This window comes from Mobula birostris, chromosome 7 (genome assembly GCF_030028105.1).
Source record: "Mobula birostris isolate sMobBir1 chromosome 7, sMobBir1.hap1, whole genome shotgun sequence".
NCBI classification, from domain to species: Eukaryota; Metazoa; Chordata; class Chondrichthyes; order Myliobatiformes; family Myliobatidae; genus Mobula; species Mobula birostris.
The window spans coordinates 115,413,390-115,430,925 of NC_092376.1; the positions used below are offsets into that span (position 1 = coordinate 115,413,390).

Consider the following 17,536-nt stretch of genomic DNA (forward strand, 5'->3'; position numbering starts at 1 on the left):
TTAAAGGGAGCAAGTAACATTCAAAAGTTTACACAATGTGGAGCTCTAGGGTAGAGTATAGATGTTTAAGATGATCATTCCTAGAAAATGGATTTGCCTCCAAATATTTGTGTACCAATCAGTACAATTAATTGGGTGCTCTGATTAAAGAATGGAGTTCAATGGAAAGACTAAACTTATGTTTGCCAAGTAACTTGAAAATGTTCTGAAATAGTCGGCGGCAAACGCAGGAAGCTCGGAGTGAACAGTTACCAGAGTGTAAAATTAAGTGTCCAGGAAAAACACTGACAGATTTTTAAATTGAAGTTAGCAACTGAATTACAGATTTTGAGAACATTCAATGCAGTTCTTAATTAACAAGGACCAAAAATGTCCAACCTAGCCCTCCAGGTTTACACTGCCAGATTTGACACTCATTACCGCAAAAGGAATTAATAGACTACTTTCGTTTTAAAGAAATTTTACGACCTGAACGTCACGAAAATCTATGGGCTGTCTACACTTCTGGCTGCCTTGTAAAACAGCCAACATGATGAAAGATCCTACTCACCCCTCTAATTGGGCTGAGGATATTAAAATCTTGAAAATACTCCAAGGACAGTTTCTGTACTGCAGTTTAAGTGATCCCCATGTTTACTATGATGGACTCTTGACCACGAAATCTACCTTGTCATGGCCTTTCACTTTACCATCAGCCTAAACTGCACTTTCTGTATGACTGTAGCATTTTATTCTGCAGTTTTTCCTTTGTCCTACATGGAAAACAAACATTTTTCACTGTGCCTCAGTATATGTGACAATAACAATTAACCTGTCTGCCGTTATAATTTAATGGAATAAAAACAATTTTGTTGGTCATTTGCAGATTAAAAATAGCGCCAAACTAAAAGATTTAAAATTACTTAAAATCTTGCTGTTATTTAATGTGTTGTGCCTCAACTTCAACTGTCTCTTAGTATTTGATATATGGTTGTTTAAAAGACTTGCTTTTTTTGACAGTTATGTTAGCTGTGTTTGCTACTAAATGTGTCAACCAAATGACCAACTTGGTTAAAGAAGAAGCATTGGGGAGAATGCCAGGAGAGACTTCCCATTCTTTTTTCAAATAGGGCTATTAACAATTAACGTCCAGTTGATTCTGAATCAATTTTCTCCTCGTTGCCTTCCAGAATGACAGTTGATATGTAATGTTTTTTGTAGGCTTGATAAACTCAGCAGTTTTGCAGAATAATTCTAATTGGGGTCTAAAGGAGAATAGAAATGGGGAAGAGCCAGAATGAAAGAGGGACTTGGTGTAACTATCCAATAGATAGTGAATACTTGCAAAAATATAGACATTTATAAAGCGGAGGGTTACTGAATGACAAATTTAGTTCTTTATAACCTTTATATTTAAATACCGTAACCGGAAGTTGTAATAACTTGCCGAAAAACTTTGTGCATCTTCCTCAATTTTAGCAATAAGCACTCTATCTTTAATGATTAAAATAATTGTCTTTAATTTCTAGCTGTTAAAATTAAAAATGGTTTAACTCTGTTCATTATTTATGAATGATGTTTTCATTTGATCAGCATATAATAGGAACATTTTTTCAGTTGCAGCTGCTCCCAAGGTAAAGAATGAAGATGCTCCAACTTCTGTGCAGTCTAGTGCTGAATCTGGGAACAATGATCCTGATAAGTACTGTAGTCTGTGTCAAGCCTTTTTTAATCATCCAGCTATTGCAAAACAGCACTATGTGGGCAAAAGGCACAAGAAGCGTGAGACAAAAGCTAAGTTGCTGGAGCAACTGGGGCAGGCTGGTAGTAACTGTAAGTATATTACTTGCAAACAACCAACTAAATGATGCATATCTGTTTTAACAATTGGAAATGGATCATAGACTCAACAAAGTTTTTATAAAATAGTTAGCCCCCTATGGTAAAACTTGTTCATGGTTCTGCACATCTGCTATGTTCTATTTTTAATTGCACATCATTATTTATAATCTTTTGTTTGATTTCAAAGATTGGTCATTGTAATGCCTTGTCTCATAATTTGATTCTCTATACAATGACAGAGTTCAATCAGTAGAACAACTGAGAAAAATTTAATGTTCAGCTTGGGAAACCATATATGGAAAATCATGTAAATTGTTAAAAAAAAACCTTTCAGCTCCTTTGTTTCCTTAAATATTTTAATAATCTTTAGTTTTCTTTGCCTAAAAAAACAATAAATGGAAGATGTTACTTGTTTTATTTTTATATTGTTTGAATTCACTTACTATTAGATAGCCTGGGAAAAAAAACTGTGCCATGGAAATGTGGTTGCCAAAAGAACACAAATTTGTCAACTTCAATGAATGTATTTTCTGAAATCTAGCTAAAATGACTGCATTGTTCATACCTTAACTCTTTAATTATGAATCTGAATCTGATTTGCTCATACTGGGTAACTGAACACCATTGTCATTTAGCATGAATTTTTGAGTATGATTTTATTCCAGTCATCCCCTTTGGATGTGTACCCTGTTAATTTGAAGCAAATTGTTAAATCCAAAATGCAGACACTTCTGTTTGAAAGCAATCTTTTTAATGACTTTTTATGGTAAGCAGGATCATGAGATTGCTTAAAATGCTTATCTGAAATTTAAACCAAATCCAGAAATTAACATCAAATAGTGCAGTAAAAGTACAAATATGTGTTCAATCTTGCCCTGTTTGAGACATAACCTGTAGCATTCTTGCTGGGATATAGTTCCACAGATACCTTGTAGTACCCTTACCAATTGAACATTGTTGTAGCATTTTCCATGAGGGACCCTAACCCTACCTATTCGCTACTCCTTCCATAGCCCTAGCGGATATTGAAGAACACTGACTATAATTGTATCTGAAACCTTACTAGTCTAATTATTAAGACTCAACTACAGAATAACTGAATCATTAGAGGCCATAAATTCAGAATTTATTTTAAACCATACATGCCTTTTCCATGTTCTGTTATCTTATCAATATTAACAGTTAGCTATTAAAACAGGCAGCCATACTGAATGAGTTCAAGAAAATTGCATGTTAAGGTGAAATAGGTCAATGTTAGTGTTCATCAGCTGCCCACTTTACATCATGCCAGGCTTTTCAATTTAGTGAATGATCTGCAATTTGTTATAAACCTATTTTGTGCTACTTATAGCTAATTTTACTACCAATGAATTGTATTTGTGCACATGAATAATTTTAATTTCACTGAATGAATGCCATTACTTGCTGCTAGCAAACAGCTGAACGGTGAGGTATCATCAAGAGCCTCAATTAAGTGATTTTCACCTCTGCTCAATTAACTAGAATGAGGTAGAATGCCAAGCTCACTGAGTGAACAGAAGTAATTAAATGTAGTGATTGAGAAATACATAAAATACAGGAAAGTTTTAGGCACATGTATATAGCTAGGGTACCTAAGACACAGTACTGTATTTGTTAACTTGGCGAGGAGAGTGAGTTTGTAAATCTGGCAAGAGCAAAGAATGTTGGGACTGGTGAGGGTGGAGTGCCATGTGAGACAGGTGGCAGAGAAGCAGTGCCAGGGACAGGTGATGACATGGGCACAAACACACTTAGCCGTGAGAATCAGACAAGGTCATTTGATTCCAAATAATTGGCTTATTGATCATTACAGATGTTTCTCCAGTGATTCCTACTCCCTCTCTTCTCCCTTCCGATTTTCCCCACCATGATTCCCCTCCCCCTGTTCCCTTCCCACTCTCAGTCTACAATAGAGACTTGCATCAGAATCTGGTTTGTCATCAGTTGCATATGTCATGAAATTTGTTTTTTGTAGCAGTACAGTGCAATACGTAAAATTACTACATTACTTGGGAGCTTAGCTCCATGTGGAGCGTAGACCATCAATGGCCTCCTGTCTCGATCATCCTCTGAAGTCAGTGTTATAATTGGAGTTTATGAATGCTTTTGCAATTTATTGCATCTACTGAAAAGGGAATTGGCCCATACAGCTTCACCGGGGCCCTGTTAGTTTGGACTTTGAGAGGCACTGCAGTACTGTGCAAAAGTCTTAGGCATCCTAGCTATAAACGGTGGTATGCAAAAGTTTGGGCACCCCTGGTCAAAATTTCTGTTACTGTGAATAGTGATTAGAAGATAAACTGATCTCCAACAGCCATAAAGTTAAAGATGAAACATTCTTTTCAACATTTTAAGCAAGATTAGTGTATTATTTTTGTTTTGTACAATTTTAGAGTGGGGAAGAAAAGGAAAGGAGCACCACGCAAAAGTTTGGGCACCCTAAGAGATTTGAGCTCTCAGATAAATTTTACCAAGGTCTCAGACCTTAATTAGCTTGTTAGGGCTATGGCTTGTTCACAGTCATCGTTAGGAAAGGCCAGGTGATGCAAATGTCAAAGCTTTATAAATACCCTGACTCCTCAAACCTTGTCCCAACAACCAGCAGCCATTGGCTCCTCTAAGCAGCTGCCTAGCACTCTGAAAATTAAAATAAATGATGCCCACAAAGCAGGCGAAGGCTATAAAAAGGTAGCAAAGCGTTTTCAGGTAGCCGTTTCCTGAGTTTGTAATGTAATTAAGAAATGACAGTTAATAGGAATGGTGGAGGTCAAGTTGAGGTCTGAAAGACCAAGGAAACTTTCCGAGAGTACTGCTCATAGGATTGCTAGAAAGATAAATCAAAACCCCCGTTTGACTGCAAAAGACCTTCAGGAAGATTTAGCAGACTCTGGAGTGGTGTTGCACTATTCTACTGTGCAGTGACACCTGCACAAATATGAACTCCATGGAAGAGTCATCAGAAGAAAATTTTTCCTGCATCCTCACCACAAAATTCAGCGTCAGAAGTTTGCAAAGGAACATCTAAAGAAGCCTGATGCATTTTGGAAACAAGTCCTGTGGACTGATGAAGTTAAAGTAGAACTTTTTGGCCACAATGAGCAAAGTTATGTTTGAAGAAAAAAGGGTGCGGAATTTCATGAAAAGAACACCTCTCCAACTGTTAAGCAGGGGGGTGGATCGATCACACTTTGGGCTTGTGTTGCAGCCAGTGGCACAGGGAACATTTCACTGGTAGAGGGAAGAATGGATTCAATTAAATACCAGCAAATTCTGGAAGCAAACATCACACCGTCTGTTAAAAAAAAGCTGAAGATGAAAAGATGATGGCTTCTACAACAGGATAATGATCCTAAACACGCCTCAAAATCTACAATGGACTACCTCAAGAGGCACAAGCTGAAAGTTTTACCATGGCCCTCACAGTCCCCCGACCTAAGCATCATCGAAAATCTGTGGATAGACCTCAAAAGAGCAGTGCATGCGAGATGGCCCAAGAATCTCACAGAACTAGAGGGAAGAACTTCTGCAAGGAAGAATGGGCGAAAATCCCCCAAACAAGAATTGAAAGACTTAGCTGGCTACAGAAAGTGTTTACAAGCTGTAATACTTGCCAAAGGGGGTGTTACTTCGTACTGACCATGCAGGGTGCCTAAACTTTTGCTCGGCCCTTTTCCTTTTTTGTTATTTTGAAATTGTGAAGGGTGGAAATAAAGTTATCTTGCTTAAAATATTAAAGAAATGTGTCATCTTTAACTTTATGCCTTTTGGAAATCAGGTCATCTTTTACTCGCTCAGCTATTCACAGTTACAGAAATTTTGACCGAGGTGCCCAAACTTTGCATACCACTGTATATTTTCCTAAGACGTTTGCACAGTACTGTATCTTTCAGTTTTCACAGCTTAGTTTCTCCTTTCCCAAAACAGTCTCACACATTTTAACATAATTAGAGGACAAACTAGTTAAGTAAATATTCAGTAAAGTAAATGAATTATAGATATTGGATAAAAGTAAGAAATTATGGAAATACACAAAGGTTCAGGCACTATAAAAGAAAAGGTAAACCATGATATCGTGGGTCTGAGGCTTTTATTGGAACTGAAGCCTGAAAGATAAACGAGAGCTTTATTAAAGTTTGAAGAGTTTAGAGGGAAAGCAGATCAACATTTAAACTATTTGCAAAATACGAGTGGAATATTGTACTGCAAACTGAAAAATAAAACATGGAGAATGTTTGACCAACCTTTTAGGGTTACTATTGAGTGAAGCCCTCTGTTCGTTGGGGTTGACCACAGATGTTGTATTCCAGCTGTCCATGTGCTAAACAAGCCAGGGTAGTACAATAAGGAGAGCAACTCGTTGTCCGTGTAGCAGGCTTCCCTTCTCCACGCAGCTGAAGAATCCAAAGCAACAGCAGAGACTGACACGGTTTGGCACCTGCAACATCGCAGGAGTTGGCATTCAGAGTTGAATTCACCATAGGACTGCCTTAGGAACTCTAGCTCCAGATTTTTCTTTGATTTTTACTCCTGAAGCCTTCGGCATGTGTGGCTATAACTGTAAGGCAGTGACATTATGAGAAGAGTTGCCAGTCCACCGCTGACGAGTTCTATTTGCCCGAAGTGACTGGCTTTAAGGCGCCAGTAACCTGCCTTTCTCTTGTCAGTAGAAACTGTTCTGCCGGGCTTGCTAGCTAACCCACGTGAAGGGCTAGGATTTGGTTATCAGAGATATATGAGATGCATGCCATTGGAAAGATTTAATAGGTAGTGGGAGCTTATCTCCCACAGCTGTAATAACCTTAAGGAACCAGGATTACTGATTATTCTAGAAGTATTCCCAATGATCACTGTGAATTGTATGGATCCAGATTGGGAACAATGATTTGAGATGATATCCCAGCTATAAACAAACTGACTGGCAAAATAGGCTGAATGGCTTACTCTTGTTATATTATTCCTATAAAACTAATTCAAAATCATTGTGTTTACAATGAGTTGATCTGCTTTATTAAAATCTTCAGTGAAATCTAAAGACAACCGTCTCACCAAATAAATCATTGCCATGCTTCCCTGATCTTTGAATGTAGACCTGTATTGGCTCATTGTCTTTTTTATATGGAATTATTTGTTGATAACTTGCAGATTTTGCAAAACTTGTCAAAATGTGCCATATAAGATATTTTTGCAGTAGGGTAACTGATTTCCGCCCCCCCTCCCCCCCCCCCAGCCGGCTCCTTTCACTCCACAGATTTTAGGGGGTTTATGCTTAAAAGGTAATAGTCTGTTTTTTTGTAAGTGATTATTGATCCTTGTGTTTTCATTATAATTAACCATAACATGTAGCCGTTGACATTCCTAGTAGTATGCTCTTTTTAACTAAAAGTAGTGCAATATGCACTTTTAAAATCCATGTTCTAAATCATTGGCGCACTTTGTTCCATTATTGACTCTGGAGTGTGGGTACGAACTTTCCAGTGGAATGAAATTGGAAAGGAAAATGAATAGCTGACCAGACAAAGGCAAAATTTTATCTTTAAAAAATGTTAATTGTAAGCAGGGAATTGCATTATTAAGGTTTCTTTTTAAATATGTTAGTAGGTAACTAAATTATAATCTTTCGCAGCTGCTTCTGCTAAAGGCTACCCTTGTACCACCTGTAACATTGTACTGAACTCAATAGAGCAATATCAGGCACACATCCAGGGAACAAAACACCAGAACCAGTAAGTACATTTGCCTGTTTTCTTTAAGCAGACCTAGAAAGGTTATTTTGTTATTTCCCACATATAACATTCAATATGGGCCAGACAAAAATGCGTTATAATTTAAACTTAATTTGGCTTGTGTTAGGTTTAAGACGATTGAATCAGCATCTATTATCTAATTAATTGCAGAAAAGTAGTTTATATTTATGTTACATTAGTGATTTGTGTAGGAATTGGTTTTGCAAGGTGCATTTTAAAATGAATGAGATGAATTGAATTTTGTATTTATGTACTACTAGTCTGGATAAGTCACCTTTTGGAAAGAAAAGAAATGACATCCTTTTTTATTGGTTGAATCCCCACGTTTTCAACATGTCCACTATGTTGTGAATGATAATGACCTTGCTTATAATTGTATGGATGTTCCAGAGGCAGATGTGGAGGTTGACAGTTTCAGATTGTAAAGGATTGGCAGTTGATGTTGCAAGTTAGGTGGGAAGAAAGAAAGGAAGAGTAACCTGTAGCATGTACATTTGGTGGAGAGGTTTGTAGAAGTAGGATGGGCCAATGAGAGTGCCTGCTCATAAAATGGCTGTAAACTTAGCAGAGGTGTTAAGTTTTGGAAGGCAGCAAACAAATTAGAAGGTGATACAGGTCGACCTTCACTAATCCGGCACCATTGGGACCTGGGGAGTGCCGGATTAGTGAAAATGCCAAATTACAAAAGGATCACATTAAGTATAATCAGTGCCGGATTATCGAAGGAACTGGATTACAGGTAGCTGGATTAGTGAAGGTCGACTGTATTGAAGTATTGGGGTTGAAGAAGTTCCTCTTTGAAGTCTTACGATTTTCTCATTAAACTACATACAGCTAAAGTACTGAAAGAGCCCTAAATTTATTGAAATAATCCAAATTGCAGGGACAGGCCAAAAGTTTGCTGTGGATCTTTTCAATTGTCAATGATTACATAATCGAGTACTAGTTTAAAGTTTTTAGATTCCAGTGCCCGGTACCCCATTGATACCATGTATTATATGAACATTCTACATTGGAATTAAGGCAGATTCTGGAATGATTGAAGGAAGGTGGTTAGACTTCCAGCTCTGTACAACATGTAGGCCAGACAGGTTAAGGTGGCATTACAGTTGTGAACCTGTGAGGTGTTTAATGATCATTAGAATGTTTTCATTGAATCTTGTTTTGCTATTAGTTTACGAATCAGTTTCATAACTTGCCATTGTTACACTCGAGTTCAACCTTATAAGAGCCAAATCGTAACCCTCACTAAAGGTTGGTTTTTAACTAACTATGCTGAAAAATCATTTTTACTTTTATTTTTCATGTTGATCTGTGCCAACAGTGAAACATGTTGTAGCGTGGATGTCTAGGATATTTCCTAAAATGTAATACTATACTTTTGGGAAGGCAGATGGCTTTCTTTCACTAAAACTTAAAAAATGGGCCATTTTAATTAGTTCCTATCAAAAGATATGTACTTCAGCCTTATGATCTGACCATGATCTACCAGTTTTATTTTTATTCGACATAGAGATGAGATGGAAATGCAGATAGTCTCCCTGGTTATCTGACAAGGTTTTCTAACTTTACACTATTAATTCTTTTTGACAATAGACAATAGGTGCAGGAGTAGGCCATTCGGCCCTTCAAGCCAGCACCGCCATTCACTGTGATCATAGCTGATCATCCACAATCAGTACCCCGTTCCTGCCTTCTCCCCATATCCCTTGACTCCGTTATCTTTAAGAGCTCTATCTAACTCTTTGTTGAAAGCATCCAGAGAATTGTCCTCCACTGCCTTCTGAGGCAGAGCATTCCACAGATCCACAACTCTGGGTGAAAAAGTTTTTCCTCAATTTCGTTCTAAATGGCCTACCCCTTATTCTCAAAATTGTGGCCTCTGGTTCTGGACTCCTCCAACATCGGGAACGTGTTTCCTGCCTCTAGCGTGTCCAATCCCTTAATAATCTTATATGTTTCAATCAGATCCCCTCTCATCTTTCTAAATTCCAGTGTATACAAGCCCAGTCACTTCAATCTTTCAACATATGACAGACCCGCCATCCCGGGAATTAACCTTGTGAACCTCCGCTGCACTCCCTCAATAGCAAGAATGTCCTTCCTCAAATTTGGAGACCAGAACTGTACACAATACGCCAGGTGTGGTCTCACCAGGACCCTGTACAACTGCAGAAGGACCTCTTTGCTCCTATACTCAACTCCCCTTGTTATGAAGGCCAACATGCCATTAGCTTTCTAAACTGCCTGCTGTACCTGCATGCTTACTTTCAGTGACGGATGAGCAAGGACACCAAGATCTCGTTGTACTTCCCCTTTTCCTAACTTGGCACCATTCAAATAGTAATCTGCCTTCCTGTTCTTGCTACCAAAGCGAATAACTTCATATTTATCCACATTAAACTGCATCTGCCCACTCACCCAACCTGTCCAAGTCATCCTGCATTATCTCAACATCCTCCGCACATTTCATACTGCCACCCAGCTTTGTATCATCTGCAAATTTACTAATGTTACTTTTAATCCCTTCATCTAAATCATTAATGTATATTGTAAATATCTGCGGTCCCAGCACCGAGCCTCGCGGTACCCCACTAGTCACTGCCTGCCATTCTGAAAGGGACCCGTTAATCCCTACTCTTTGTTTCCCGTCTGCCAACCAATTTACAATCTATGTCAGTACCCTACTCCCAATACCATGTGCTCTAATTTTGCCTGCTAATCTCCTATGTGGGACCTTAAAGGCTTTCTGAAAGTCCAGGTACACTACATCCACTGGCTCTCCCTTGTCCATTTTCATAGTTACATCCTCAAAAAATTCCAGAAGATTAGTCAAGCATGATTTCCCCTTTGTAAATCCATGCTGACTCGGGATGGATCCTGTTACTGCTATCCAAATGTGCCACTATTTCATCGTTTATAATTGACTCCAGCATCTTCCCCACCACTGATCTCAGGCTAACTGGTCTATAATTCCCTGTTTTCTCTCTCCCTCCTTTCTTAAAAAGTGGGATAACATTAGCTACCCTCCAGTCCTCAGGAACTGATCCTGAATCTATAGAACATTGGAAAATAATTACCAATATATCCACGATTTCTAGAGCCACCTCCTTAAGTACCTTGGGGTGCAGACCATTAGGCCCTGGGGATTTATCAGCCTTCAGTCCCATCAGTCCATCCAACACCATTTTCTGTCTAATGTGAATCTCCTTCAGTTCCTCAGTTACCCTAGGTCCTCCGGCCACTTTTATACCTGGGAGATTGTTTGTGTCTTCACCTAGTGAAGACAGATCCAAAGTACCTGTTCAACTTGTCTGCCATTTCCTTGTTCCCAGTAATAAATTCACCCGTTTCTGTCTTCAAGGGCCCAACTTTGGTCTTAACTAATTTTTTCCTCTTCGCATGCTTAAAGAAGCTTTTACTATCCTCCTTTATATTCTTGCCTTCGTACCTCATGTTTTCTCGCTGTATTGCCTTTTTAGTTATCCTCTGTTGCTCTTTAAAAGTTTCCCAATCCTCTGGCTTCCCGCTCATCTTTGCTATGTTATACTTCTCTTTTATTTTTGTACCAGCCTTGACTTCCCTTGTCAGCCACGGTCACCCCTTACTCCCCTTAGAATCTTTCTTCCTCTTTGGAATGAACTGATCCTGCACCTTCTGTATTATTCCCAGAAATACCTGCCGTTGTTGTTTCACTGTCATCCCTTGCTAGGGTATCTTTCCAGTCAACTTTGGCCAGCTCCTCCCTCATGGCTCCATAGTCCCCTTTGTTCAACTGCAATACTGACACTTCCGATTTTCCCTTCTCACTCTCAAATTGTAGTTTAAAATATTATGGTCACTACCTCCTAATGGCTCCTTTACCTTGAGTTTCCTTATCAAATCCAGTTCATTACGCAACACTAAATCCAGAATTGCCTTCTCCCTGGTAGGTTCCAGTACAAGCTGCTCTAAGAATCCATTTCGGAGGCACTCCACAAACTCCCTTTTTTGGGGTCCAGTACCAACCTGATTTTCCCAGTCTACCTGCATGTTAAAGTCCCCCATAACAGCTGTAGCATTACCTTTGCGACATGCCAATTTTAACTCTTGATTCAACTTGCACCCTATACCCAGGCTACTGTTTGGGGGCCTGTAGATAATTCCCATTAGGGTCTTTTTGCCCTTAAAATTTCTCAGTTCTATCCATAATGACTCTACATCTCCTGATTCTATGTCGCCCCTCTCAAGGGACTGAATTTCATTCCTCACCAACAGAGCCACCCCACCCCCTCTGCCCACCTGTCTGTCCTTTTGATAGGACGTATACCCTTGAATATTCATTTCCCAGCCCTGGTCCTCTTGCAGCCATGTCTCTGTTATTCCTACAACATCATACTTGCCAATTTCCAACTGAGCCTCAAGCTCATCCACTTCATTTCTTATACTTCGTGCATTCATATATAATAGTTTTAATCCATTACTCCCCTCACCTTTCACATCGATTCCTATTGCACTTGGCCATACTGTCCGATTCCCTTCCTGAGCTTTCTGCCCCGTTAATTCTGTTGTCTTTTTAATTTTCCTTATTCTCTCTTTCCCTTTAACTTCATCCTTGTATTTCCTCTCCTCCCCCCCACTACTTAGTTTAAACAAACCCATGTAACAGTGGCAAACCTGCCTGCCAGAATGCTGGTCCCCCGCCTGTTAAGGTGCAACCTGTCCCTTTTGTACAATTCATCCTTGCCCCAAAACACATCCCAGTGGTCTTAAGAATCTAAATTCCTGCTTCCTGCATCAGCTGCTCAGCCACACATTCAGATCCCTTATCTCCCTGTTCCTGCCCTCACTGGCACCAGGAACTGGAAGCAAACCGGAGATGACCACCCTGGAGGTCCTGCTTTTCAGCCTTCTTCCAAGTTCTCTGAAGTCACGCTACAGAATGTCTTCCCTCCTCTTCCCAATGTCATTTGTGCCGACATGCAATTTTGTTATAATGAAGCAAGAATTGGTTCTTGAAAGTAAACTAGTATCATCCTGCTATATGATTTGGATAGACTAGTGGTTAACCAGCCTAATATATTTGTTTCTAAATGTTATACTGTATGAAGTACCAAGGATCACAGAGTAGCTTGCTTACTGTTTCAATTTTGTTGCAATTTCATTTGTTTTTTATCAGTTTACTGTATTGGTTTATCAGCTCAAACAAAACTCAAAACCTTTGACTAGGAGGTAGAAGCTAAAATCAGATGGATTGCTATTACAGTGGAGTAAAGAGAACTACAGAGGCATCACAGAGGAGCTGGCCAAAATTGATTGGAAGGTGACACTATCAGGGATGACAGTAGAGCAGCAGTGGCTGGAGTTTCTGCAAATAATTCATGAAGACACAGGATTAGTTCATCACAAAAAAGAAAAAGCTTTCTATAGGAAGGATGGGGCAACTGGCTGACAAGAGAGGTCAAAGACTGCATAAAAGCAGAAGGAATGGCATACAATATAGCAAAAAATTGGAGAACCGAGGGGACAGGGATTCAGAATTTGTGGAAGGGGCCCATGTATGACAGGAGCTCAGGAAAAAGGTGAGACTAAATAAATCAGTTTCTGGGAGCAATTTGGAAGACATAGGATAGATGCCACCGAAAAAAGAAGAATTCTAAAGGCAGGATGACGCAAGCGTGGCTGACAAGAGAAATCAAAACAAACATAAAAGTCCAAGAGGGGGCATATAGTAGAGCAAAAATTAGTAGGAAGTTAGAGAATTGGCAAGCTTTTAAAATCATCAGAAAGCAACTAAAAAAAGCCGTAAGGAGGGGAAAAGGTGAAATATGAAGGTAAGCTAGCCAATTATGTCAAAAGGATACTAGAAGTATTTTCAGATGTATAAAGAGTAAAAGGCAAGAGTAGCTATCAGACTGTTGGAAAATGATGCTGGAGAGGTAGTAATGGGGGATAAAGAAATGGTAGGTGAATTTAGTAAGTATTTTGCATCAGTCTTCACTATGGAAGACACTGGCAGTACGCCAGAAGTTTGATTGTGTCAGGGAGCAGAAGTGAGTGCAATTTCTTTTACTATAGAGAAGGTGCTTCAGAAGCTGAAAAGTCCGAATGTGGATAAGTCACCTGGACCAGACGGAGTACACCCCAGGGTTCTGGAAGAAGTGGCTGGGGAGATTGTGGAGGCATAGATAATGATTTTTCAAGAATCATTCGGCTCTGGCATGGTTCCAGAGGACTGGAAAATTGCACATGTTACTCTGCTCTTCAGGAAGGGAGGGAGGCGAAAGAAAAGAAATTGTAGGCCAGTTAGCCTGACCTCAGTGACTGGGGAGATGTTGGAGTCTTTTGTTAAGGATGTGGTCTCAGGGTACTTGGAATATGATAAAATAGGCCAAAGTCAGCATGGTTTCCTTAAAGGAAGATCTTGCCTGATAAATCTGTTAGAATTATTTGAAAAAATGACAAACAGGATAGACAAAGGAGTATTGATGGATATTGTGTACTTGGATTTTCCGAAGGTCTTTGACAAGGTGTTGCACGTGAGGCTGCTTAACAAGGTAAGAGCTCATTATATTACAGGAAAGGTACTAGCATGGATAGTGCATTAGTTGATTGGCAAGAGGCAGAGTGGGAATAAAGGGAGCTTTTTATGGTTGGTTGCCAGTGACTAATGGCATTTTGTAGCAGTCAGTGTTGGGACTGCTTTTATTGTTGTATGTTAGTGATTTGGATGACAGAATTGATGCCTTTGTAGCCAAGTTTGCAGATGATATGAGGATAGATGGAGGGGCAAGTGGTGTTGAGGAAGTAGGGAGGCTGCAAGAAGGACCTGGATTAAAAGAATGTGCAAAGAAGTGGCAGATGGCATACACTGCAGGGAAGTGTATGGTCATGCACTTTGGTAGAAGGAACAAAAGCGTAGTCTATTTTCTAAATGGGCAGAAAATTCAAAAATCCCAGGTGCAGGAGTCCTCGTGCAGGATTCCCTAAAGGTTAACTTGCAGCCTGAATCAATGATGAGGAAGGCATATGCAATGCTGGCATTCATTTTGAGAGGACAGGGATGTAATGCTGAGGCTTTATAAGGCATTTGTGGGGCCTCACTTGGAGTATTGTGAGTGGTTTCAGGCCCCTAATCTTTAAAAAAAGGATAGATTGACATTGAAGAGGGTTCAGAGAAGGTTCACGAGAATGATTCGGGACTCTGTATTATCATATGAAGAGCTTTTGATGGCTCTGGGCCTGTACATCTGGGCTGGAATTTAGAAGAATGAGGGGCAATCTCATTGAAACCTATCGAATGTTGAAAGCCATAGGTAGAATGGATGTGGAGAGAATGTTCCTTATAGTCTTATGGTCCAAAAAAAAAAGCAATAAGGATAGAGAAGATGAAATGTGATGGTAAACTAGCCAATAATATAAAAGGATACCTGAAGTTTCTTTCTGATATAAAGAGTAAAAGAGAAGCAAGACTGGTCATTGGACTGCTGAAAAATGACACTGCAGAGGTAGTAATGGGAAACAAAGAAGTGGCAGAAGAACTGAATAAGTGTTTTGTGTTATTCTTCATTGTGGAAGATACCAGTAGCGTGCCAGAAATTTGAGTGTCAGGGGCAGAGGTGGGTTTAGTTACTCTTGCTGAAGGAGAATGTACTTGGGAAGCTAAGATGGCTGGACCAGATGAACTACACTCCAAGGTTATTAAAAATAGTGGAGGCATTAGTAGTGATCTTTCCTGAATCACTACATTCTGAAATGGTTTCAGAGGATTGGAAAATTGAAAATGTCACTCTTTAAGAAAGGAGGGAGGCAATAGGCAGTAAATTATAGGCCAGTTAGCCTGAGTTAAGTGGTTGGCAAGATGTTTGAGTTCAATATTAAGGATGAGGTTTGGGGGTACTTGGAGGCATATGATAAAATAGGCTAAAGTCAGCATTGTTTTTTTAGGGGATAATCTTGCCTAATAAATTTGTTGGAATTATCTGAGGAAATGATGGGCAGAATAGACAAAAGAGAGTCCATGAATGTTCACTTAGAATTTCAGAAGGCCTTTGACAAGATGCAGCACATGAGACTGCTAAACAAGGAAAGAGCTCGTGGTATGTGAAGAGAATAGTATGGCTGTGCACTTTGACAGAAGGAATAAAGCTGTAGGTTTTTCTCAATGACGAGCAAATTTGTAAATGGGAGGTACAAAGTGACTGGGCGTCATCGTACTGGATATCCTAAAGGTTAACTTGCAGGTGGCATTGGAGTGTGGCCAGAGATGGTTTACAAGAATGATCTCTGGAATGAGAGGATTATGTATGAGATGCATTTGATGGTTCTGAGCCTGTATTCTCTGAAGTTTAGAACTATGAGGGGGATCTTATTGAAATCTACAAAATATTAAAAGGCTTAGATAAGTGTGGACGTGGAGAGTCTTGGACCAGAGGTCACAGCCTCAGAATAAGAGGCCAACCATTGAGATAGATTGCCGGCTGGTAGCATTGTGGCATCAGCGCTAGACTTTGGAGCGAAGGCTCCCAAGTTCGAATCCAGCTGGCTCCCTTGCACGTTTTCCATCCGTGCTGGGTTGAGCGTCGATCTAGCAACTCGGCCTCGTAAAAGTACTCGGAGTTAAGGGCTTTTTTCTTCTTTCTTCATTTGAATAGTTAAGGGATTTCTTTAGCCAGAGGGTGTTGAATCTGTAGAATTCATGGCCTCCATGTGCATTTGTGGCAAAGTTATTAGGTATACTTAAAGCTGAGGTTGGTTGGTTCTTGATTAGTCAGGGTGTCAAAGGTTACAGGGAGAAGGCAAGAGAATTGGAAAGGAAAAATAAATCAGCCATGATTGAATGGCAGAGCAGTCTTGATGGGCAAATGGTCTAATCCTGCTCCTATGTCTCATGGTCATGTGGTCTAAAACCAGTAATACAAAACTTAATTGTGTTCAGTTGTGCTTCACTTAAGATGACCAAGAAGATGAAAGAAAAACAAATTTTATGTATGAAATCCAAAGTAGGAACAAATGATGAAACAAGTTAGCAGGTTAGGCAGCATCTATAAAGGTAAAGTGTGTTAATGTTCCTTCTCAAGTAGGAAATGAGCATTTAAAATAACACAGCAATGGTGATGATGGCATGTATATGGTGAACAACGAAATGTCTGTGATAAGGTGAAGCCAAGAGGAATAAGTGATTAGATAGCATAGATGCTGGCTGAGTAATATGTTGATAATTGCAGCTGATGTCAATAGAGGTATGTGAATGAAAACAGCGGGTAGGGGTGTTGGAACTCAGAGAACAGAGCATGGAAATTGCTAGTAATAGAATACTGAAACACTCAGATGATCATATCATAAGACATGGGAACAGAATTAGATCATTTGGCACGTCATGGCTGATCTACTTAACCCTATTCTCATGCTTTGTACACCCATCAATCCACTCAAGCAATAGACTTTCCATTTTATCCATTACTGGATGCTGACTAAAAGAGACCACTTTGCTACTAGCAGAACCAGTAGTAACATCAGCAACTTTCTAGATTCTTTCTCTCCATGTAAATTGTACGAATGGTGGACGCAGGCAAGTTCAACGCACGCACAATGTCTTTATTTCGTTCACCACAATCGAAATGCTTAATTACGTCCAGTTTTACGCTAAGCGTAATGCCTTTACGAGCTCTCTTAGGCTTTTCTGATACCTTAGGACATATCTTGCTAACGGATGCACAAAATAAATTGAGATAAACCACAGATGCTCACAGGCACAGTTCAAAGCTATGGCAGCTTGATGCTGAGTGTAGTTCCCGGGGAAGGAGCTTGGCGGCGCCACTCTTGCTACTGGGGATACGCGCTGCCTCTATAAAGACTCGCTGCAAAACAAACACTGAATGCTATTTTTGCTTTTTGCCTTTTTTGGTAAAAGTGAAAATCCTCTTCGGATTTCTTTCGGTTAGCGAAAACAGGTACTAATGTAGGTCTTT

General features: G+C 39.7%; 1 pseudogene; it reads left to right on the forward strand.

Annotated features, from left to right (window-relative positions):
• LOC140200390 (zinc finger matrin-type protein 4-like) overlaps positions 1–17,536 on the forward strand; it is a 45,845-nt pseudogene that overhangs the window by 19,777 nt on the left and 8,532 nt on the right.